We start from the raw sequence: 26033 nt of genomic DNA on the forward strand, positions 1-26033 counted from the left end.
CTCTGTCATGCTGAAACAGGAAAGACAGACAGTTGTTGACATGAAGCTGCAGCAGCGACCGGTGTCTGACTGTAACGTTAACGCTTCTCTTCACCGGAGCTGAAGCTGCAGGAACAGCTGAGCACAGGAGAAATCCTGCAGGTGGATTCTGTTTGTCCTCTGGTCCTCAAACGTCACGTCACTTGATAGAATATAAAACCAAATGAAACAGATGCTGTGTTGTGGTGACACACAGAGGAGTGTAACCTCCGTTATCTGACACAAGAGGAAGTCAGAGCTCGTCTGACCAGGACTTCCTCTGGTGTCTCTGAGTGAGGCAACGCCACAGCAACCAGCCCAACTGTGGAGACGTGTTCAGGTCTGAAATCTGGACCCACAGTTACTAACGGCTTCACATCAAGATGATTTCAGGCGTGGTTTTAGGTTTTATCTAAAACACAGTAAACAGATGTTAAATCTCTGTCCATTGTACGAACACTACAAACCAAATACCAGAGGACTGTTCTTCCACTGCCTCACAGAGGGAAGAACTTACTTCAATAAAAAACACCTCTTCAACAAGGCCTCTAACCTCTGTTTACTGGTTAAAGTGTCCTCGGGTCTCTGGAAATTATTATTATTATTATTGTTGTTGTTGTTGTTGTTGTTGTGAAATGAATCACATGGTTGAAGGTTGAATCTGTCAGTTTCGTCTCCAACAAACAGACGTTTCCACTCTAAACGTCTCACTTGGTTTCACTCCAATAAAAGTCCAGAAACTGACCTCAGATCTGACGACCCCTCAGATTCATCTGGTGACCCTTCGGGGGCCTGAGCCCCAGGTTGGGAACCAGCTCTCTGATGTAGTTAAAGCAGCTGAAGGATCAATGATCTGCTGATTATTGATCAGCTGGTGACTCTGATGATCAAACATGCTTCACGTCAAAGTTTCACATCAGAAACGTGTTGTGCTGCACCTGTAACACCACCACCCACTGCTGCTGCTGCAGAGCACACCTGTACGACTCTGCGGCCAGGTGAGAGCAGCTCAGCAGAAACAAGGTCTCCAGGACTCTTCAAGGACAGGAAGTCCAGGAGAGAGGAGGCTGTCAGAGGCAGGTTAATGACTGATCATGATGAAGGTTGTTCCTCTGCGGCTTTAATCACCACCAGCCGATAACACCCCCCCACCCAGGGTCACATGACTCCTCTCTCTCTCTCTCTCTCTCTCTCTCTCTCTCTCTCTCTCTCTCTCTCTCTCTCTCTCTCCCCCCCCCCCCTCTCCATTGATTAGCCTGGTAAGGACACTCTGTCTGGTGTATGACATTAGGTGGAGGATGGAGACAGGTCTCTGATCGTCACCTCCTGTGTCTGTGTTCAGACCTGATCCTGATGCTGCTTCCATCTTTCTCTAAACCTCAGGAGCTGTGTTTCCTCTGATCTAATTAATTAAATGAAGTGAGATGAGGGAAACACAGCAGCGTTTAAAATGGTAAAATCCATTCCCCTCAGTAGGAAGAGGAGCGGATCCATCACGTGTAACTTTGAGGAACTTGTATTCAGGATTAAATGTGGATCATTAAAGGTGCAGTAGGTGGTTCAAACTTCTGATTGGGAACTCGGAAATTCAGACTTCCAAGTACACCATTAAACACATCACTGTTGCTATGGTTACACCTTGAGTCCACAGTACGCCGGAGTTTTTAAACAACTAAGACAGAAAGTTTTGGAGCTGGTCCAGGGCTGTGGTTTAGTCTGGAAGAACAAAAACGACGACGCAGACGCTCACGTTCACTTTCTGATTTTTATCAGTCACAACATATTCTTCCCTGATTGGTCACGCTCTGATCACATGACCCATCTCAGCCTCGACTACCAGCAGTGAAAGCAACACGGATAACGAATCACGAGCGTCACTGACCTCTGTCTTTGCAGCTCTCGCACAGAATTAACACAGTTTTCTGTGACGAAGCAGACGATCTACTTCCTGTTTGAATGAATGGTCATGTGACGTGTGTTTTCAGGTGTGTTAGACGTGAATGTGTCAGCCTTAAAAACACGAATACAGGGAGGTGAAGAAGCAGGTTTCTAATGGTCCAGGTAAAACCTCGAAACCCAAATATGATCCACACCGGGGTCAGACAGAACTCGGTAAAATACTCATCAACAGTTACATCACCTGTTAACTGACTGGAGAAACCTGACAAAATAACTTCTGGCTGTAAGTGTGGTAATTCACTCAGTCCTGACCGTGTCACTCTGATGGACTCGCTCCATCCTTCACCTCCACCTCATCCAGTACTCTCTTTGCTGAGACCTCAGTGAGTCTCTTACAGTTTGGTGGCAGTAAATGTGCAGTACTCACAGCGTGCTGAATGTAATCCTGGACCAGGAGGAGTTAAAAGGTTTGGGTAAACAAACAGGACTGTGGTTCCAGGAGGGTTTCCTCTCTGGTTTCTGAAGGATTCAGAGAAGCTGCAGGAGGCTGGAGAGGTGTCTGGAGGAAGATTCAGATAAACAGTGTTAGGAGCAGCTGTAATGGTTATACATGTTACGTCTGTCATGTATGTAATGTACGTGTGTGTGTGTGTGCGTCTCACACACTCACTCAGGCTGTGTTTTTAAAGGCGTCTCTGCAGCTTTACGAGCCTGTAGCCTGAGGCTCCACATTTACTGCTGGAATTCTGTTTGAAAGAACAAGCTGAGACAGTGAGGGGCTCGAAAACCCTGCTGCTCCTCCACGACTCCTCCACTCCTTCAACAGACCTCCTCTGTTTCCTCTTCCTCCCCCAGACCTCCTCCACCTCCAGACCTCCTCCTCTTCCCTCCACACCTCCCTCTCCTCTCTAACTTGCTCAGGGTTCAGTCATTTTTCTTGAAAAACACTCAGAGTGTTTCTGGGAAAACCTGAACCAGCTGCTGCCGCTGTGCTGCTGTGCAAGGCACCAAGAGTCTGGGGTTAACTTTATGAAACCACACGACAGGGCCGTTTGCTACCACAATTAGTACGACATCTACAACTGCTCCTTGGTTTAGGTTCTGTCCCTGGTAGCTTGGATAGCTTCCCCCAGGTAGAGGAAACGCTCGGTGGAAGAACCAGAGAATAGGAGGAAAGTACTCAGATAAAGAAAGAGAGTCAGCGGAGGAAAAGAAGGTGAAAAGATAGATAGGTTGTTTCTTCCTGTGGACCGCAGCCAGGCTGATAGCAGGCAGCCATGTTGCTAACGCTAACGCTAGCAACCAAAAACAAACAGACGATTCATTGAATGTTTGATCATCTAAACAAATGACATGTTTCCTGGAGGTAAAACGAGCGATGGTGAAACTTTCTAAACCCACAAAGAAGAACATTAATACCACTTAAAAACACTGTGGGGAGAGGCTGTCTAATGCCACTTTAAGTCGAGTATATCACAGAAAAATACACAGGAATCAAAGATTATTTCCCTTTTTCAGATTCTATGTAAAAAATATCTTGATTTGTAACCAAACTAGTGGCTAAAGTGACAAAGTCTGTCGATCACTTTGGTTCTCAACCACTGGATTCCTTCATGTTTCCCTCAGGATGAACCTCTGATTTTCCATCAGTCTAAACACTGAACATAAACTGTTTCAGGATACTCACAGTAAATAACACACAGACGTCAGTCAGAGCATCAGAAATCTGATTTACTTTAGTTTTCTGCAGCTGTAAACAGCACTGAGGTCTGAGGATCCTTCATCTGTTGATCTAAAGGAGAGATTCATCAGTTCAGGTTTTTACAGTTTAAACTGACGATTGGTTCAAAAAAAGTTCAGTTCTTGTGATAAAATGAAGAAAACTTCAAGAAATCACAATAACACAACGTATTCAGGAAGGCATCAGGTCACTTCCTCGTCACTGATTTAAAATAAGATGCAGAGTTAAAAAAAAAAAGGTCCATTCAGCAGCTTTCAGTCGTTTCACATGGTCTTCATCTGCAGGTCTTTGTCTGGTCGTTGAGGAAATGTTGATTCTCAAATTTCTTGCTTAAAATTCAAGTTTATTCTTGGAAACAACCAAAGTCAAAGTTGATTTCATCCATTACCACAGAGTGTTTGAATCACTTTGGATTTTTTTATATAATAGGTTTAATAAAAAAAACTGATAAAAATCAAGATCAGTTGAAAAACCTCGAGGTCATAAAATCAGCAGGAAAAACAAACTGTGACTCGGGGCTTTGACAAAGACTCGTTAAAACGTTTAAATGAAGCGACCTGAAGTTAAAACATCAGATCATCAGAGTTACTGAAGTGATGATCACATTTAAACAGCGATCAGAGTCATGTAATGAAGATTAGATTAACTGTAAATCAAAACTCAGTTCTTTCTGCAGCTGCTTCAGTAAAAGACTTTAAAGTTTGTGGTTGTTATTAATGTTTAAAAACACACACACACACACACACACAGCTTGACATGACCCATTTCCCTCCCATTAAGGCATTACCTACCTTTGTGTTGGATGCATTAACGTGAAAACAGAATCGGTGTGAGGACTTCCAGGCGGCCTGCAGCTTCACCCATAACAATAGGTGGGGTTTGGTCCAAGCCCTCGCTGGGGGGGCTGAAGGTGGGGGAGGGGAGGGGGCTGTACTCAGATGACTCCTCCAGGTGGTTCTCCTGTCCAGTCACATCACCTGAAATAGACACAGGTAGAAACTATAAATCTGCTCAGAGAAAATGTGACTCTTTACTAACATCTAGTGGCAGCTGGAGGAAACTACAACCACGATACGCAGCGCACGCCCCCACCACACACCCCCACGCCCCCTCCACGCCCCCTCCACACCTCCTCCACACCCCGTGTTGTGCGTTTGTGTTGCCATAAAAACATAGACTTAACAAATGTACAAATTAAAATAGGTGAGACCTGAGGCATCACGTTAGCCTAACGCTACAGCAGGAGGTCATAGGTCGTCATGAATCACCAACCATCACAAACCAGGTGGTGCGAGAAGTCAGGTGACGAGTGACTACTTGTGGTAAACTCCTGTGCCAGGTAACTACACTGGATGGACTGAAAGATCTGGACATTCAGCTGTGCTGCTCATTTCCCCTTGTGGTCACTCATGGTACTGCAACAATTAAGCCAACACAGTCCCACAGTGATGATGTGTTTCTGTAGTTGAAGTTAGCTTCAGCCTGGTTCCTCCACAGGAAATAAACAGTGAGCAGCTAAAGTTTCTGATCCTTCAGGTTTAGTTGATCAGATCATCTTCACAGATGAACACCACTGTTCTGATGTTTGAAGCCTAAATCCAACCTCCAGAAGTAAGAAGCTATTTTGACATTTATTTTGAAGGGCACACTTTAGCCTCAGGTGACAGGTGCTCACTGTGTGGCATGCACGAGGGACGGCAGCTGACCAGGGACAAAAACAGGCGGACATCAACCTGAGGACATATTTTAATTAATAAAAACACTTTAATGACACATTAACTGACTTCCTGGGTTAGTTTTTGTTTGATGAGAATGACAGCCTCTTGGAAACAAAGGGAAACTGTCCCTCAGAAACACACTTTATGAAAAGCACTTCCATGTTTAACTTTGAGATCTTCTTGTAGGAATCTATCAGTCTCAGTTTGTGTTGTGAATCTGCTCCTCTCCCACTGAGACAACAAGCCTTTATCTCCCAGCTGAAAGGCCCAGTTACTGAATGGGAATGATGGGAGAGATAATGCGCCCTTCTCTGCACAATTACTGATGAACTGTAGCACTGTTGTGGAGCCCTGAGCTGCAGCTACTCATGCATGTGAGCGGGGAGGTCCATGCTTGGTTTTTCCCAGAGCTGCAGCGAGGCTGACGGTGCGTTCAGGGTCACGTGGGAAGGAGCAGGGGGACAACAGGACCGCTTCGGTCAAACCCTCAATGTAGACACACATCTATCTCTGAGAGGAGATCAACCTGCTTCCACATGAAGGAACAGAGCAAAGGTGTAAACTGCTGAATAACACTCGGTGGGTTTTTAACACCTGTGACTGTAACATAACTGACACCAGTTATTCTGACAGTTCACACTGCAACCATCAACCTTTCAGGACCAGCAGAAAGTCCGTGAACTTGTTTTCCTGATTACATCACACTGGAAAACCAGAAACATCACTTTATACCAGCACCAGACTCCACTGACAAAAACAGGAATTTAAAAGAGCAGAACACAGGAGCTGCTGGAATACTAACTCATGGTCTGTCTGTGTTACTGTGTGGTACTTTTACTGCAGTAAAGTATCTGATTACTTCTTCCACCACTGAAAGTCACACAGTAACACAGACACACTAACAGATGGAGGCAGTGGTATTCCAGCAGCTCCTGGTTAAATCCCTGTTTTTGTCAATGGAGTCTGGTGGAGATATACAGAGATGTTTCTGGTAAATAAAAAGCTCTGTCTCTGTAGGAATCCTGTCTTCATGTTGTCAGACATTTAATATCAGTCTGTCAGTGATAAAAACAAGAACTTTAGTGGACAGACTGGATTAAATGACAGCAGCTGTAGATGAAGCTTTTGAAGGTTTTGATTAATGATTCCACAGAAAAACAAGACCCAGGTTCAAAAATACAGGAGTTTTCCTTTAAGTTAATGAAAAAATGACAAATTCCTGTTTAATGTTTGTGTGTGCAGAGAGAAAAATAACATGGAGTTCCTGTTTAAACACAGTTTTATAAACATTAGAATAAAAGGCCTGAGTGTGTGTTGTTGTTCATCAGAGACACACAGAGACTCAGAGCTGCAGCAGGTGAAGGCGGGAGTTTTCAGTGTGAGTCAGCTGATAAGAAGGAAACTAGATAAAGAACAAAAACACACACACTCCTGCCGTCACCGACACACACTGAGCTTACAGTCAGAAACTCCACAGGAGAGTCAGAGCCGTGATGAGCATGAATCTGTGAGAGAAGCTGCAGCGTGACGAAGCCTCCTTCAAAGTAAAAGCAAAAAGAAACAGGAAGAGGCAAACGTGTAACTTCCTGTTGATCTAACAGGAGAAAAAAAGAGCAGCAGCTCAGGGTTTTGTCAGAGCTGTAATGAACTCTGTTCCTCCTGTTTCAAACCGACCTGAGCAGAAGAACAAACAGTGGAGCTCGTCCAAATCTAAAATTAGCTCCACTCTGTCGGATCAACAGGTTCACCCTCAGAGGTGGAAATAAAGGAGCAGTTTGGGAAATAAGTGTGTTTAGCGTCTCTCTGCGAGAAGATGGATATCAGCCGCATGTCTGTATGTACAGAGTAGGATGTGGTTAGCTTAGCTTAGCATAAAGACTGGAAACCTCATCTTTAAAGCAAGATCAACATGTTGTATCTTGTTTGATATGTAAACAGAAGGGAGCGAGCAAAGCGGTGACATCTGAGGATTCCTACAGAGACAGAGCTTTTTATTTACCAGAAACATCTCTATATATCTCTACCAGACTCCATTGATAAAAACATGGATTTAACCAGGAGCTGCTGGAATACCACTGCCTCCATCTATTAGTGTGTCTGTGTTACTGTGACTTTCAGTGGTGGAAGAAGTAATCAGATACTTTACTGAAGTAAAAGTACCACACAGTAACACACACACACTAACATTTAGTATTCCAGCAGCTCCTGTGTTCTGCTCAGTAAAATCCCTGTTTTTGTGAATGGAGTCTGGTACTGATATATAGTTTTATGTGGAGGCACTCTGACATGGACAGTTGTTTCATGGGATTATATTACAGCATTTGACATCATTACATTTTCTAGTTTATTATTTTTAAATGAATATTATCACATGTGCTTTAACTAGCATCGGTGCTAGCATGTTAGCATGTGCATCATTAATATTTAAACTTGGTCTCAGCTGATGTCGTGTTTTTAGAGGTCACCAGGTCAAACCGCGGCTCTGACCTCGTTATGATATGGCTGTAGTGAGCATGCTCAGTCTGGTTTACACACACACACACACACACACACACACACACACACAGACAGATGTCCCTGGCTGCAGCTCGCAGCCCATTAGCCATGTTTAATTATTGATCTCTATAGAGTCCTGCAGCAGGCAGATGGACACACACACACACACAGTGAGTTATGTGTTATGATGATGTCATCAGTCAGTGTGTAGTGCACTCCTCTGTCTGTGATAATTTCATTAAGAAGATGATTCATGTCGGAGCCGAGCTCTGAAATCCAATCACTGATGTTTGAGACGATATTCTCTGTAAATCTACACATGATGTTAAACTGCACTTTTACACACAGCACACACACACACACACATAGTTAAAGATACACAGTGTGTAGAGGTGAAAACTACACACCTGTGTCTCTGAACCTTTAACAGGTCAGATTTAATTGGTTGTTCCATTAAATAAGTAATAATGATCATTATTGTTATAAAGTTATTTGACTTGTTTAAAAACAAGCAGCTCCTATAACCACTGTACAGTCTCATAAATAAAACACACTGAACACTGGAACATGTTCTAACAGCTGCTTCAGAGTTGGTCTCATTAACTAGTTATTAAACGTTTCAACTAATGTTTCCTGATATTTATAATAAACGAGTTATGATTTAGACAAACGTGTAATAATCAGATTTTAATAACAGTTGTAGACTGTGGTCGTTGTGTTTGTAAGTTTCACACACACACTCACTGTGGTTTTTCTTTTATTTAACTTTTACCTCCAGCGTTCGTCGTTTGTGTTTCAGTCATGTTCAAGTCTCTGCCTCCATCTGCTGGCAGCCGACTGACACACACACACACACACACACACACACACACACACACACACACACACACACACACACACACAGATAACAGGATGTTTCAGTCTCTGTTTTTAAAGTCTATAAATATCTGAGCAGTGTGTGTGAACGATGTTAAACTGTGTTGTTACAGTTTTGATCTCTGACTGATCAGAGGTCAGATCTGTGGATCTGCAACAATTATTTATTTCTACCTTATTTCATTTTATTATCTTTGCATTATTTATTTATTTATTGCTTTAATTATTTCAAGCCATCAACACTGATTCTACACTGAGTCCTGAAAGACAATAAATATGATGATTATTATTATTATTATTGTTGTTGTTGTTGTTCAGTATTCATTGAATCTCTTGAACCTCCTGAGCTGCAGCGTCTCTGTCTCCTGAGACATTTAAATAAAAATAAATACATAAATAAATAATCAAAGATGAGTTGATTGATCATGGTATTTCACAGTGCAGTAGCTGCAGTAGTAGTACAAGTACTAACAGTACTTTATTGGTCTGCTGTATTTTCAGAGTGTGTGGATCTGCTGCCCTCTGGTGGTCACACTCAGTATCTCTGCTGACTTTTATTATCAATATTAAGTTACTTTTTTCTCCTTTTCAGGCAGTTAATGACAGTTAATATATATAATATAAACCTTTTTTATTTTCTATGTTAAAGTTAGAATCTCTTCACTTTATTGTGTAAATCATTTGAATGTTTCCTGTGACCTGTCCACCAGCTTCCACTCCACTGGTTTATATTTACATCACAGTTTGTGTCTTTAAGAACAGAGGGACGAACAACAAACTGTTCTCACTGTCTCCTGTGTGTGTGTTTGGTCGTCTGATCTAAGACACACTAACAGATGGAGGCAGTGGTATTCCAGCAGCTCCTGGTTAAATCCCTGTTTTTATCAATGGAGTCTGGTAGAGATATACAGAGATGTTTCTGGTTAAACTAAAGGATCTTCCTCTTTAATAAGTGTGTATAACTGGCTGCTGTGGTTGGAAACAAACCTTCAGTTCATATTTAAAAGAGAAAACAGAGATGAACAGGAAACGTATAAGTGAAAACTGTCTGTCATTAACTGCTCAGGAGGTTACTGTGGTGAGGAAACACTAAAACTACTGTATCACCATGACACTGACTGATCTCTGCTGGCAAACTGGTGACTCAGCTGTTATCATAACTGACTGAAATGACAGACAAAACAGTGAGACCCAGACACAGCAGACGTGTTGTTCCAGAGCTGCAGCAGCGTGTTACAGGTGTAGAAAACAAACGCACCTTTCCTCACACACAGCTGTGGATATAACATACAGATGTAGACGGATCAAACATGGTGAATCCTTAACGTTCACTGAGGGACTTAGTGACGTCCAGTTGTTTCACACACTCTTGTTTTCACTGTTCCTACATTGAAAAACCTAAAGTGAAGTTTGATTTTTCTCTTATTATGGGACTGACAGGGTTCATTCATGGTTACAGTTCTGGCTGTAAAGATGAATAATAACGTTATAACGAGCAGGAAACAAGGAGGAGAAATCAGCAACCTGCGGTTTTCTAACATGTTAATCATCAGAGTCCGGAGTCGTGTTCAGTGTTTTCCCGCCCAGCTGTGTCCGTGACGACAGAAGGCTGTTGAGGTCCTCGGCATCAAGCCTCAACCTGAACTGAACTCGCACCAATTCTCACCCAGCCTGAACATATTTCCACTTCCATTATCATGTCTGATTTAAGGTGGAAATGATGCGTCAAACAGCTGCGGTAACATCAGGGCCGCCATCTCAAACTGGACACAAACACTCACAGTCACAAGTGTTGGAGTGTTTGTTTGGCTCCGACGGACCAAATAAAAACCAAACTAACAAACACAGAGATGTGTGTTTAACAAATCAAACCAACACTGTGTTAGCCTGAGCTCCCAACCCTTTACTGACGACGTAAATCTTTAAAAACTCCTCAAAAAACAACCAGGAGGAAATATTTTTTGTCAGGGACTATTTTCAGCAGCGGATGAATCCACAGTTGGTGCTGTCATGAGTATCTGGACTTATCTTTAAAATGTTTCTTTGTGTTTCATCTGGTTGTTTTATTCCACTGTCACAGCCTCGTACTGCTCATCGATGGAAACTGAGAGTAAAGGCCTGAAAAAGTCAACCAGAGAGTCCTCAAACACACGGTGACTTCATACGACCAGGAGGACTCAGCAGGAGTGGGCATCAAAGTCTGAGAGTCTGTAGGGAGGTGATGGTGGAGGTGGAGGTGGGGGCATCATGTTAATGCTTCGTTCATTTTATAGATGGAGGTTAGAGATTCGTGCTGGTGGGTAACTGGTCGTGTGAAGGTTAGAATTCTGGTTCATGCATCAGAAAGTCATTAGAAGTAAGTTTAATGAGCCTGAGCTGCAGGTTTTCGATCAGAGCTGAGTCGAGTTTCTAAACTGTAATTTGACGTCAGTGTCCCCATCAAGAAACAAATCATCATCATCATCAGGGCAGCGACCGTGTGTTTGTTTCATTATCACTTCATGAGTATCTGAGTTATATGAACCTGTGTCTTATTAAAACTTACTGGAGTTCTTTCTGGAGCTTTCGCTCGTATCACAACAGACGGAGTTTGGCCAGTTGCCATGGAGACGGATCTGTTGACCTAACGATAACAGTAACATAACACTGTTAGTCTCAACTCAAGATCCACTTACAGGTTTTTTCCAGAGCTTTTTAACATATTATTATTTATTCTTATTTCATTTGAAATACTGTCACGTTACAGAGTTTCCTCTCTGGATATCAGAGATGAACTCTGGTTTTTAATGATTTGAGTCTCTTTACACAGTAGCAGGTGTGAAAGGTTCCTCAGACCACGCTCCAGATCAAAGGACCAAACTCTGGTCTGATAAAAGAGGTGGTCTCATTCTGGATCAAACTGAACCAGGGTTTGGGTTCGTCTACACGGTGAAAACACTTCTTTGGATGGTTCAGACTTTGGGATCGATTACAGGAAGTTGAGGCTCATCACCCAATGTGTGACTCTTTGACTGTGATTTGGTCTGACGATGAAACCAAAAGTAAACGTGAGAAAACACATAAAAACACTGAACCTTCTGAGCAATCAGAGTCAAGTACAGAGAGACGACGACAGGACTCTAGTATGCTCAAAAAACATGGAAACACAACTAATGGATCAAATGTGGTGGTGAACACGAAGCTTGGTTCAGTCTCTTTAACTGATCTCCAGTTCAGCTTCACTCTGAACTCTCTGGTCTGATTCAGCAGTTTCAGCTGCTGACTCTCACTCAGTCAGAGGGAGATCCAACCTGAACAACCACAGTTACACAGAGACACAACAGGTGTTTGACAGAGGCTCTGTTCTCCCTGATACACTGAACCATCACAGTCTGAAGCTGAGAGTTTAAGGTCAAAGTTACGTCATCTTGATTTAACTACATGAAAAAGACAGCAGTACTCACATGTTCAGATGAACACTGTAATCACTCCTCCTCAGGTGATTCCTGTGGAGGAGATGGAGACAAAGTCAAATGAAGCAGGAATCCTCCGGACAACTCCGTCAATCACCTTCTGAGAGGGAAAGTTCATCGTTCCTCAGATTATGTCGACATGTTTAAGGACAGGGAAAGATTAAATGTTAATAAACACAGGTCACCACCTTTCCTGAACCTCAACCAGCTGCTGTGAGAGTCTGAACACAACCAGAAAAACACTAATCCTGCTTCAGTTATCACACGTTGCAGAACAAATGAATCAAACTGTCGATGAACATTTAGATACGATAATTAGCAAAGTTTCCTCAGTGTAGAGAAATCCCTGTGGATCTCTAACAGTCCCTCCAAAATAAATGCACTTTTACATGATGATCACTCACCAGTATTTCCTGTGTGTCTCCCAACATGAAGGTCTAAATGCTTTCAGAGCCCAGGAATAAAATCCTGATGGAGAAATAGTGAATTATTTATGAGGATACTCAGAGGATAAAACTGAACTGGAATCAGCTTTTAAACATTACATTTAGAACTGTAGTGTAATATGAGGGTCTTAAAACTCCCATACTGCCTGTGTGATCAGCTGTAATACTCGCTGTGGCCTCTAGATGTCGCCAACAGGACTTCAGTCTCTGTCTTTTGTTACACTCTGTTTATAAATGCATGTGTGTGGGTTAAAGTACAGTGTTACCATTCAGTGTAGTTTAACAGTGTAGGTTTGGTATTCCTGCTGTTTACCCCCATCTGCTGTCGTCTGTCTGTCCCCTCCCCACCCCTGCACCCCCACCCACCCAACCAACCAACCAACCAACCGGCCCACACTGACTGACATCAAACACTCCTTTGATATGGGATGGCCTTTATGTGTGTGTGAGGACGGGGTTTATTGGAGGGGGGGTGGAGGTAGAGGTTTGGGGGGGCGTTTCCATACCATAGAAGTAAAGAGCCTTTTCTTTTTTCTCTCATGATTTATTCTGGTGTAAAATCTGAGGTGGATTCAGGTTAGAAAGCCCCGGTGGAAGTACATCTGAGATTTAATGAGCCACTCTACAAACTCCATATGGGATTTATATCACAGCGCTGCTATAAGAGATACCAGACATGTAAAAAAAATAAACACAAAAAACCCTTAAGTGCAATAAAACCCTCATAAACTCTCCTTCAGTGAATCCCTGCAGGAATATTTCAGACTATTTCAGTCAAGAAAAGCAGAATCTGACATTAAATCAAATATTTTGATGGAAATTTAAAACATCTGAGGTAAAGTTGTTGTTTTTTGTGAACAGAAAATATAGAAGAAAAAAAATAAATAAATAAAAATATGGCCTTTAAAAAAAAATCAGAATAAAAGTCCAGTAGAAATCAGTGTGTAAATGTGATACAGACACAGCGACACGTGTGTGTTTCCAGTTGACCTTTCCTCTCATGAATTTTCAGACATGTTAAAGTTTTTTAATAATTAAAAAGCCCAGATGCTGCTGCTGGTGTCGTCTCTCAGTGTGTGTGTGTGTGTGTGTGTGTGTGTGTGGGTTGAGTGTAGCAGCGGCTGCACGTCTGTAAATGTAAATGCTGCATGTGAATGTGAAGCTGCAGACAAAGACAGAGCTGCTTTTGTTCTTCCATGACAGAAAAGGCCTCTGCAGCTCCTGAAATGGCGGCCGAAGGGGAAACAAGCTGAGCGGGGAGGGGAGGACGCAAACCCTGGAGTGGAACTGGAGCTCAGGGTGGATCTGGATTCTGATCCAGTCTCAGGCTGATAGACTCATGTTTCGTCCTGAGGGACACAGGTGTCTGGTTTTCTGCAGGTTTACAGTTTGTTTCATGTTAAATGACACAAAGTTTTAGTGAAATCAGAAATGAAAATGATCGTCAACGTCACCGAGCATGCTCTGTGAAACCATACACAACAGAACCTGATACAGGAACAGTTTTCATCAGAACCAGTGCAGTCTGGTTTTTAATTCTCTTGTTCATATTTCCAATCAGTTTAACTTGTTTTATTAATTAAATTAATTTGAATAATTCTTGTGTTTCGTCTAAAGCTCAATTCAGACGACATGAATTCAGCCCGATCGTGATGCGATGTCCAACGTCAAGTCCAAATACGAAGATAAAACATTGATCGTCTTATGAGACACGTCTGGGACAGTCCACGACACTCTGAACAAAAGTCTAGCATTTTCCTGCTGAGTGAGACATCTGCTACGACGTGTTCCTCCACATTGACCAATAGGAGCGCAGAGTGACCAAGGTGTTTTATATCGTAATAATTCTCGACGCTCCTCCCCGATGACTCGTGTAAACAATGATTGGCTGGAGGAAAACTTGTAGTGCTAAGCTAAGCTAAGCAGCTGTTAGTTGTAGCTTCATATCTACAGCACAGACATGAACATAAATCCTCAGAGAATAAGCAGATTGTTGAAAATGTCGAACTGCTCCTTTAGTGGTGCAGCTCTATAGCTGCTGCACAGATGTTCAGTCTGATCTGATCCTGCAGCTTTTTACTGCCACAGTAAACAGACTGAGCATTTACATGTAAAACTCCAGAATAAGTACAAACAAATGAGGCAGCATTAGGATCAAACTGAGCTGTGACGGCTCCAGGAAACAGGAAATAAACTGTGGTCTGAGCTCAGGGTTTGGTGTTTGGTGGATTGGATGGTGTAAAACTGAAGTAAACAGCTGCTCAGATCTACTGATCTGCAGGTGGAGGTAACACACAGTGAGAGAACTGTTATTTCCCATGATATTGCAGTCACAGAATTTTAGGTCTGTGGTTGTGAACAGGTTCGTCATTATGAAACAAGGTGTGTAATCAAATGTTCAGGCCTCCAAAGAGCCTTGGTCTGGTTCTAATTGGCTTCTAGTTTGATTTGAGGAAATGAAAGCTGCTTGTGATGAACCTGCAACTGCAAAAACTCACATCTCAGATCCTCTTCTCAGTCTGATGTTTGCACAGAAACAGATTTATGAGAATTTCTCTGTGTGAAAATGAAGTAAATAGATGTAGCAGCATCTTCAGTGAGATGAAACAGCTCAGAGGAAAAACCTCCTATGTACTGCATCGTACTATTGTTAATCTCAGGGGAAAGCCTTGTATCTCCAGTTGTGGGAATTTCCCTGCTTTCACATCAGTGACCGAGGAAACAAAATATTGAAAGCAGAAGGACGAAAAAGAAAGAAGGAAAGAACAAAGGAGAGTAGGCGGAGAGTTAAGATAATGACAGTTAGTATTTATGGTTTTATCTCGTGTTGAATATAAAAATCTGAACCTACAAATTAAGCAGGAATTTCACTCCGCAAGATAAAAAAAAAAACATTTCTGAGTGAAATCTGGTGGAGGACAAGTAGAGAGTCCTTTAAAGTAGAAATACTTTGGGAAAGTAACTCAAAGTGTACTTCATAGCGTGTACAGTAGTTGAGTTACTTCCCACCTCCGTCTCTAAGAAGAGGAAGGTTTTGAATCTCCTCGATTCAGCTTCAACAAACATGAAGAGACATGACGATCCATCTGTCACTGTCAGGTTTTCCTCAGCAAGAGAGAAAAACACACACAAACACACACACGCCCTCTTTCATAATAGCCAGTAAGTCTGCGTTTCTAAAAATACAGGACTCGCCCTCTGAGACTCCGGGGAAGCAGAGTCACTCCCTGCTGGAGGCTTTTTGGTGGCTGGAGGTTTGAAAAGTTTCCCCTCAGACCATACATGGAGTCCTGACTGCAGGAGGAGGAGGAGGAGGAGGTGATGAAGGGCGAGGGAAGCGGCCGAGTCATGAGAAATACACAAACATGAACACAACATGAGCAACAACAGCTACTGCTACTACTACTGTTAGTCTGTGAAAGTCACGTTTTCCTAACACAAGTATCGGATTATTTTTGATACAAGGAGAATTTCAGTGATTTCGTTTTTCAGATTAATGGACGACAAACGCGCGTTAAAATACACAACACACACATATGACCATGAAGTCAATAACTAAATCTAAATCCACCAGCAGTTTGAGCTGGTGGATCACTTCTCTGAAAAACCGGCTGATGGATCAGAAACTCTGTGGATATTCCTGCTTCCTCTGGTGCCACAGTCAGATCAAAACAAATAAGACAAAGATGCAGTTTGGAGTTGTTGGAGGAGTCAAGAGAGATGTGACCTTTTCAACTAATCTCCCAGAGTGGAATGAATTTAGACGAATGTTGCACCAATTAGCTGATTTTTTCCAGACTGAGGCCTTAAAGTCTTAAAGAGACTGTGACACGTTTGTAAAAGGAGTAAAAATATGTTTAAACTCTATAAATCCTGGTAATAATGTCAAATGAAATTTAAAGGATCAATATGTACATTTTTGCTATCGCTACATAGCCAACATTAGCATTAGGATGTTTACTCTCCAGAGTTCATTCTGTCCTGAACAGGTCGCTCTGCTCAGACGATGAATTCTAACGAAATGAAATGATGTCTGAAGCTCTTGGCAAACGACCATCAGCTGCTCCTGGTGAGAAACCATGTTTGGCGCCAGAGAAAATGTACAAACAGCCACTTTAAATATTCAGTGTTTTACACATGAAACAGAGGAAATAAAAAGCTGCTGTGTGTCTTGTTTGATCGACTCTCCAATAAGACATGTTAACAGTCACCTCGCACAGGGGCCGTCTGAAGGTCTATCAGTTTAGATTTAAAGTTAAAGTCAGACACCAAGAATTGTCTTTACTGGGAAACACGCAGGAGACGCTGTGGTGAAGCCAGATATGGACAAATTCAGAAACAACAGCCTGATGAGCCACTGTTACATACAGGAGACTTTTTATTTTCCAGAGGGGGAATCTGCCTCGTTACTGTGTCTCCTTCCAACTGACTCATTTCTTGTGAAATACTTGTGAAAATCACAAGAACTGGTGTTAGCCTCCACCCAGTGGCAGAAACACTGATCTGTGCAGATTTTTGTCTACATGTGAACTCACACATGTTCCAGCAGCGGCAGCAGCAGCCAGGCTGCGTTCAGTGTCTTCCTGCTCAGGATAAAAAACAAATATTTGCCGTTGGTCAGCTTCGGGGCGGAAATGTGAAGAATGAGGAAGTGCTGGTGTTTTGTGGAGCGAGCTGCAGGAGACGGCCTGCAGGCTCTAAAACATGTCGGCTGGCCGAGATCACTCTGCACACTTCCTGTTTTTCTCCGCAGCGTCACATTCGACCTGAAAACAGAAACATAAAAATCCCCTCTGAGACTGTTGAAGCCTGATGGTGAAGCAGAGCAGTGAAAGTGATGACGGACACCAACAGGCCGATGATCTGATCCAGGAATAAAAACAGAGCAGCAGAACACAGTGCAGCTGAGAGGCGTCTGCTCAGACTGTACTTTGATTTTAATTTAAAGTTTTGCAGTTTTGACTCTTAAAGAAAAAAAAAACACTGGACTCACAGGTTGAACAGGTCTGAGCTGGTTATCACCAACATGTTATCAGTGATGCATCGTGTTTCAGGTTCTGTCTCAGAATCAGCAGCTGTCAGGACTTTCTCTGCACAGACCATTTATTTTTATCTCCTGACCTCAACAGGCTGAGAGCAGAGATCCTGTTCAGCTCATGATAATAAAACACTGGATTTACAGGAGGAAAGTTTTTTTTTCAAAACTGTGCATTCTGCATAAATGTTGAGATAACCTTACTAATGGAGGCTCTGTCCTTGTTCTGTGGTTTTACAACAACTCAAGTGAAGAAATTTGCCGTTTCAAGTTATTTTCAGCAACATTAATTCACTGTGGTCGGTTCTGTTCAGCTCCTCTAAACTGTCTAACCTCTGAACAGTCCTGTCAGGATCCTCAGGTCAGATTTATCGTCTCACTCAGACCACAACAGAATAATGCACCAACAAGCACTTTTAGAGCTTCTTCACCAGCAGCTGTGTAAGGCTATACTAAGTGCTAACATCAGCGAGGCTCACAATGATGCTAACAGGCTGATGGTTGTTTATTACAGATAAACCTTGTTATGCAGCTTTGGATCCTGTTTATGATTTTAGTCCAGCTGAGGCTGATGGGAGCGTCATCAGCTCTGCAGGTATCCGATCAAAAATTCAAAGGTTGACCTGATGATGGCGCTGGAGGAAAAGTCAGAGGATCAGCAAAGTTATTACAGCTCGTCCTCAGGGGAGCATGAACGTCTGAGCCACATTTCAAGACAATCATCACATCCATCAGTTATTGAGATTTTTCAATTGAAAATGAAAAATGTGAACCTCAGGGTGGCGCTAGAGGAAAAGTGATTCCTAACCAACATCATTAGGATTCATCTTCTGGGAACACTGAATCTGTGTCGATCAATCAATTAAACGTTACGATATTTCAATGAGTAAAATCGGGCTCAGACTACTAACCAATGTTGAAATCAGTTTGCATGAGAAGCTTCACGGATGTTCTTCTCTCTCAAACATGCACACGCTGCAGGATATTACTGAGATCATCGTGTCAGAGACTGAGAAATCAGGAACTCAGCACCTCACATGACCTCATGGGGAAGCAGATGTAAATAAAGGACTGTGACTGGATGTTACATGAACATGTTTTTTCATTCTGATTGAAGAGTTCAGGTGTTTACATAACGCATTTAACTGGAACAGCTGTGTGATGTGCAAAAGTGACGAATACATTATGCATCCGTCTTCTTCAACAGCGATCTTATCTCTTTGGCACGTTTGATTGGCTCCCTAAAGGTGGATATTTATCAGCACAGTCACGATGCTTTTAATAAACCAATAGCTTGATAATAACGCACGCTTACATTGTTGACGTACACAACGTATGCATGAGTACGCCCACACATTTAGGTTGTACAATTTTTTGGATCGGCTTATTAAAAGGTTTAAACTTCCCCTCTACAACTGACTGAATCAATCAATCAGTTTGGGCCTGTTTATTCTGATTGAGGTGTTAATACAGAACATTTATATTCTGTTTGGGTTTTTAAAGCAGCGATAATCGGAGCATTAGGCTCCATGTGAACAGAACTACTGCTGTTAGTGAACCTTTGCAGTGAGATGAAACAAAGGCAGAAGGCTGAACAGGTCTGGATGAAGCTATGGTTGGAGAGACACGGTCAACATGGGTTTCAGCAACTGTCAAGTTTAGTATCTGTCAGCAGTAGTATGCTAGCTAGCATTAGCCCCAAGGGCTAGGATATTTACCGTTGCTTAGCGACACAACATGAGCTTCTCCAGGACTAATATTAGCTTGTAACGCTTGTTTCTCATTGGCTATTGTGAAAGTGATCATCCAAATTTTAACTCCTAAATATCATGTTTGGTATTATCAGCTCAGACAAGTCTGCAAGCTGTTCAGGATTCAGGTTCAAGACCCAGACCAGATTCCTCCAGTTAAATCGGCCCAAAACTCCCGTAGACTGAGGTCGGCTAAAGAAGAGTTGGACCTACTGGTGGCTTTAAACATCACAACATTTCATCCTCTAAGGACCATGAATATCTGCAGCAAATTTCACGACAATCTATCCCATAGTTGAGACATTGTGTTGGACCGACAGACACAGCCGTCCAGAGAGAAAACTTCACCTTTTTGTGACAGAAAAGGTCAGAAGGTCGACAGAATCATTCAGTTGTGATTTAGTGAAAATGTTTCTACACGTTTTACTGAGAGGATTTTACACGAGGGGAAGAAACTGCTGCTGCAGCTCGACCTCACTGAGACTGAGCTTATCAATCGATACGACCTCTTCCGCCATGTCTGACTACACACACACACACACACACACACACACACACACACACACAGTCCAGGAAGGGCGGGGGTGGTCGAGGGGGGGGAGGAGGTAATTTGAGATGCATTTCCTGAGTCTCATAAAGCTGCAGACTGAAGACCATCGACTGTTTCTGCTGGGTCCTAACGTCCAACAGAGAGACAAAGAAAAAACCTTCAACCTTCAGGTCTCACCTTTACGTGCGTCCTCAGCACCTGTCCCTCATCTGTGATCATCCAGAGCTCACATACACCTGGAGAATGGAAGAGGCTCGACACAGTCACTGTGTGCACAAAATGAATCTCATGAACACGACATTAACCCTGAGCTCGGAGGCACCGTCTCTGAGGAATTACATTCATTGAGGCTCACTACTAATTTGCTCTGCTTCCTTGTTGTGTCACCTGGAGGTCGGTGGGAGGTGGTCGGGGCGACTGTTCACACCTGGTGTTAGAATACGTCTCCAGTGACCAGATGTGATCAGGTCTATCTTCCCTGCTCTGCATGTAAATAAACTGGTACATCATTTCTGATGGCAAAGACCAAATGTGGTGTTGTTTTTAAGCAGTGGGAGGCAGGAATGCACTTCCTGTGCCTCATGTGCAGGAAATTAAAAGAAGAAGAAATGGCTGGGTCTCTTCCTCAGCATGTTCCAGACAAACCAAGTCAAGAGCCAACTGAACGAGTATGTACTCTCACTTTCACAGAAGACGTCAGCTGAGTCGGCGGCCCGTCGGTTTGGCCCAGGACACGAACACGTTCTGATAGATCAGATCTCTATGCATCAATACGTCTTGGATGCATTCACACCTGTACTTAGAGCCGTCCGCTTGTAATCAGAACACCTGAGACGTATGTTGATACCAGGTTTTAACAAATCCAGGACTCTGACACCAGAAACCAGAACCCTGTCCTGTCTGTGGTTAGGGTTAGAAAAACATTTTGGTCAGTGAACGACTGGGGCATTAGTCAGACGATCACATTCAGTATCAACATTTTGTAACTGTGTGACATGTTTGGTACGTACGCTGGTAAAGAGTGTCAAATTAATATGTGGAGGGCGAGTACATGCCCATATGTAATGGATCTGAAATTTAACAATGATTTCTCAGGAAGAACTAATCGGAGGGAAAACAGACATTTCCTTGAAAGAACTGCACCATTTAAAGCAAAGTAGATGTCAGTGTGTCAAGGAAGACTGTCTCTATTTTCCCTAAATTAATATTAAACTTCATAAAACCTTCAGGAAATTACAAAGCTGTAGAAGTGGAACATGCAGAAATCAGAAATCAATTACTGAGCATCAACACAGGCAGCAGTGATGCTTCAGCAATAAAAAGGTGCCCTGAGGAGCTTCTGATTGATACTGCAGCTATGGAGCAAAATTACTGCAACCAACCAATGTTTTGTTAAGTTGTGAGATTGTGTGTTGACAGAGATCAAACATGGCAAAGCTAACAGAGGAACTAAAGACAACTTTTAGCGAGTAAAAGGATGTAAACAGTGCATGGTTTTAAAAATTGTTGTCAATGTTTTCAACATGTTTGTTGGAACTCAGTAAGTTCTGGTGAAAAACACTGAACATCAACAGAAACTTTAAACAGCAGTTTGGTGGAAAAGAGCAGCGACACGTGATGTTCTTCCTGCACCACAAAAACCATCTCTCTCTCCTGTGACGATGATGATGATGAAGCACCTGATCAGAGCTGATCGAGGCTGTTTGACTCCACCCTGGTGTTGGTTTTCACTCTGGTTTCAGTTACATTTGCAATTTGACTCAGACAGAAAAGAAAACATCAGATTATCTGTGTTTTTTCAGATTTAACCAGAGAGAGAATCAAATAATCCTTCTCAGGTCAGAATGAGAGCAGGGCCAGACTCATTAAAACCCCTCAGAAGGATCTAAAATGTTGGACTGCTCCTTTAAAACAGCAGTTAAATCTGTGGGCAGCACTGAGATACACCATAATGTTTAGGCGTTAATATTTGACTCAAACGTATAAAAACAAAACTGGAGATATTTTCATTTGAAACCTGAGATGGTTTGTAAAGTCAAAGGCGGCGGTTTGAGTTGAGATCTTTTTGTGGTGTCTCAGAGGGGAAATGTTGTCGGAGCATTCAGCCGGAAAACCCCTCTGCCCACAAACAGGTTCCTACTGGTTTCTGATGCACCTGAAACCATGATCTCCTCCTCGTCAACTGCCACCGTCTCCGCTCGGTGGAGAAAATGACAAAAGGACGTCAGGAGAAAACAAAAGTCATGACTCCTCTGACCGACAAAGAGGAGAGAGGAGCTTCAGGTTTCACTAGTGAGAGCTGAGAGCTGAGAGGCTGGAGGCGATGTTTCCCACACCTACAGACAGTCACTGAACACAGCACAAAACCTGATCACCTCTGTTTGTACCACAGCAGAAGGATCACAGCCCTCTGCACCGTGAAAACCACTCTCCACTGAATAAATTTAGAAAGGTTAAGCTCAGATCGAGCTCAATAAACTGATCTTCATGTGTAAAAGAAGTGGAATAACCCTTTAATTTTTACTTCACACACAGGTTGGCGGTCTGGGTAAACCTCCCGCCTCTTCAGTTTCCAGGCCGCTGCATCAGCTGGAACATCACACAATGAAAAGTGAAATTGTGGCTCATCTGTTTCACTCTGCAGCGAGCGAGCGCAGACTCTGCTGATCGGAGGTCAGATTTCCTCGTTTCCTGTCTGACATGACTGAATTTCAAACATAAAATGAGAAGCTGGTCCGAGCTTTTTGAAACCGCCCAGTTCCCTGTGTCTCTCATTTTTATAGACGAAAACATCTAAAACTTGCTGCGTCAGTTTTTATAGTGTTTGTTACCAGAGACAGTCGAGCCTGATTTGGGCAAACAGGACGTAACAACAATCAAGAAACACCCTAATGTTGACTGCTACAATAACTCATTCAGCAGCTCAGTTTTTCACCTCCACACTCATCAACTGGACTTCAGTGTCTCGCTCGAGGACAAGTGGACGTACGAAAGCTGCAGACACAGACACACTTCTGTTTTAAAAACGGTCCTGACTTTGTATTTCTTCTCTTCTGCTGCAGTGAATGCTGGATGAATGGTGCGTCCCAGTTGTACTTAGAAGCCTGAATTCCCAGCTGGAGGTTTCACCTGAACGCCCCCTGAGGTCAAATCTCCAACTTGAAAAGTTGGACATAAAGAACAAGAGGGACAAGGAGTCGTGCAGTAGATGGTCTGAGGGTGAATAAAGGAAGGTGTGGAGGTCCGTTATTGTCTCGTCCTGCACACGACCAGGCATCAATCAACAGAGCAACAAGGAGGAACTACTTCCCATCAAATGGTTATTAGAGTATTAGACAGACTTTAAAACATGCAGCAGCTGAAGACACAAAGACAAACAATCAGAGCAGCAGTTAAAGTGTTCATTAGTCTGACAGAGAAAAGCAGAGTTTGAGTTACGCTCCTGTCCGTGACCATGGAGACGCTGCGTGAATCAAAGCCATCACACGCTTCGTTTACGTGTCAAACACACACAATTCAGGAGCCAGCGAACAAAAAAAAAAAAAAATAAATAAAAAATCTCAAAAAAAGAGACGAGCGTGACGGAGGTTCGGAGTCTCTGAACTGGGACGCCAGCTCCTGATCGTCCCCGTGGACCTTCACCACCACGGGAAAAGAGAAGCAGGTTAATTAGCTCGATCAGACTCAACAGGACGACACATTTCCACCGACTGACAAATCCTGATCCTGATGAAGCTCAGCAGGAGGCTGCGCGCAGGGTTTAATGATTGAGACGGTGCTGTGACCTTTGACCTCCAGCTCTCTTATTCCGTCAGTGTGATCTGGGAAACCCTGTAAACCCAGACACACGGAATATCGATGGAAAATTCTGTTTTTAAATATACAAATTAAGGTGTTCATTAAACCTTTTGACAGAATAAATGACAAGTTCAATCTGTTTTTTGCACAAATATAACACTAATAATCTAATTTGTATAAACAGTGTATTGTAGGTTTTTCATGTGATTATTAATCTTGATGATATGGAGCAGTTTTTAGACTTTTGAAAAGAATAAAGCATCATGTGTTTAGATAATGATAAGTAAAAAAAGTATATTTTCTTATTTTTTAAATGATTTTTCTTCATTATTACTTCAGTATTTATCTGTTGTGTTTGGGTTTTTAGGTTCAGCTCTGTATTTCTCAACCAGCTCAAGAATCAAACCGTTGTTATCGGAGTTGAACAACAAGAAACGTTTATCTGTGGCTTCCTACGACTACAGCCGAGTGGAAAAGTCACTTTGAAGAGAAACTGATCATGTATATCAGAAACTGATATATCTGAAGGAATAATTAACAACAGTCTGATGTATTTCTAAAGTATAAATCATGGATGAAATAACTGAAAGTTTTTGTTGTGATCACAGTCTGAGGCTGCGATTCTCTGCCTGTTTCTGCCCCAGGTGAATCTCAGGCTCTTGTTCAGGTGTGAGGGGAGGGTGCAGCAGGAGATGAACAGGTGGATTGATGCAGCATCAGCAGTAATGAGGACGTTGTACCGGACCGGACAGCTGGAAGGTGAGGCTTTTTGATTTACCATCCGATCTATGGTCCAACCCTCACCTATGGTCTCTGGGTAGAGACTGAAAGATCGCAGATACAAGGAATACTCTGGGACCTGGCTCTGGATAAGAGGAAGGGAAGGGATGACGTCCTTGAGCGAGTCCGAGTTGGAACAAAGTTGTTCAATAACTCCTCAGGCAGAGTAAACGTGTTTCATTGTCCACCGTGAACGAGTGAGTGGAAGACATTGTTTCCTGTGGGTGAGGACGCTGACTGAGGGGGTGCAGATAAAATTCAAGACCCGTTAGTAGAAACAGCAGAGGCCTCTGGGAAACTGACTCTCCTTCACGCTGAGCAAACACAGTCATCATCAACTCACCACATCTCTGCAGTTCACTCTGATGTTCCTGCAGCAGCACGTTTGCATTGTTTCAGCAACAAGGACGAAACAGAGAAAAGACCTGAAAGTCTCTGTAAGACTCGTTTCTACCTGAACCTCTGTCTGTTATTTTCTCCATGACCTTAAATCATCACTGATTACTTTTTATCTTTCTGAGAAGCTGAACAATGATACAGAGACTTTCTGTCCACACTTTAAGATGAGTGTATTGTAAACATATGTAAACACTGATTTTTATCTCGGCTAAATTACAAGGTGTAGATATGCTTTGAGCTCAGAAAATGGACAAAAATCTGTTTAATGTTTCAACTTTTCTGAAAGTCCAATGAAACAAATAAAATTGGCCAAGTTTGTACATATACAAGACATCTGACCCTGGTTTCTAGTGGCTCTCAATACATGGCGACCAAATGTCCTGGTTTGTCCAGGATTGTCCCACTTTCGGCTGGGTGTCCCGAGTCCTTAAAAATATCTGTGCAATGCTAGGATGTGGTGGCTCTTTCTTACAGAGTCTGTCAGTATGCTAACAGTTAGTCAGTCTTTTCTACAGAGCTCCAAGAGACTTACTCCTTCCTTCGTAAGGTGCTAAGCAAGACATCTGATTTGCTGCTAACAAGTAGAGTGATGCCAAAGTCTGACGTTAAATACCTTCACGTGCAACTCCACTAAACAACCATCATTCAACATTAATACACTTTGTTCTAATTAGTGTTTTTAGCGAATGATGTGTTTGCTAGCTCGTATTATGATTTAAAGAAACTGTGCTAATGTTTGTCTTGTTTTGTTGTTTACTGATGAGCACAGCCGCAGTGTTGAGTTGTTCAATGATGTGAACACAACAAAGTCGTAAACATGCGAATTTGTCCGATCATCACCTCCCCACTGAGCAGCTGCAAACGTAGCCAACTGCTGTTTGCTGTGAGAGTTTAGACGACCAAAAAAAGGCCAGTACGACATGAAGAAACCACGGCCCAACCATCAGATGGTAAACAATAAACCACCAGTAATCACTGGTGCTGGTCAGGAGCAGTCCTGCACTCGGACTCTCCGTCAGCTGTGATCCACTCTGGTCTATTCTCATGTTGGGCGCCCTCTGCTGGTCACAGTGA

At 42.7% G+C, this 26033-nt stretch overlaps 1 long non-coding RNA gene across 2 annotated transcripts; it reads right to left on the bottom strand.

Annotated features, from left to right (window-relative positions):
• Window positions 1–1965: 1965 nt before the first annotated feature.
• LOC108882472 (uncharacterized) lies at window positions 1966–12964 on the bottom strand. 2 transcript variants are annotated; one of them, XR_001960788.2, is made up of 5 exons: window positions 12605–12964; window positions 12192–12233; window positions 4450–4635; window positions 2588–2663; window positions 1966–2476 (listed from the first exon to the last, which is right to left on the bottom strand). It is a non-coding gene; the product is annotated as an uncharacterized LOC108882472 (long non-coding RNA). The 2 variants fall into 2 exon arrangements; XR_007813131.1 differs by having other exon boundaries at window positions 2588–3709.
• Between the last annotated feature and the right edge of the window lie 13069 nt (window positions 12965–26033).

The sequence above is a fragment of the Lates calcarifer genome, linkage group LG4 (assembly GCF_001640805.2).
Source record: "Lates calcarifer isolate ASB-BC8 linkage group LG4, TLL_Latcal_v3, whole genome shotgun sequence".
NCBI classification, from domain to species: domain Eukaryota; kingdom Metazoa; phylum Chordata; class Actinopteri; family Centropomidae; genus Lates; species Lates calcarifer.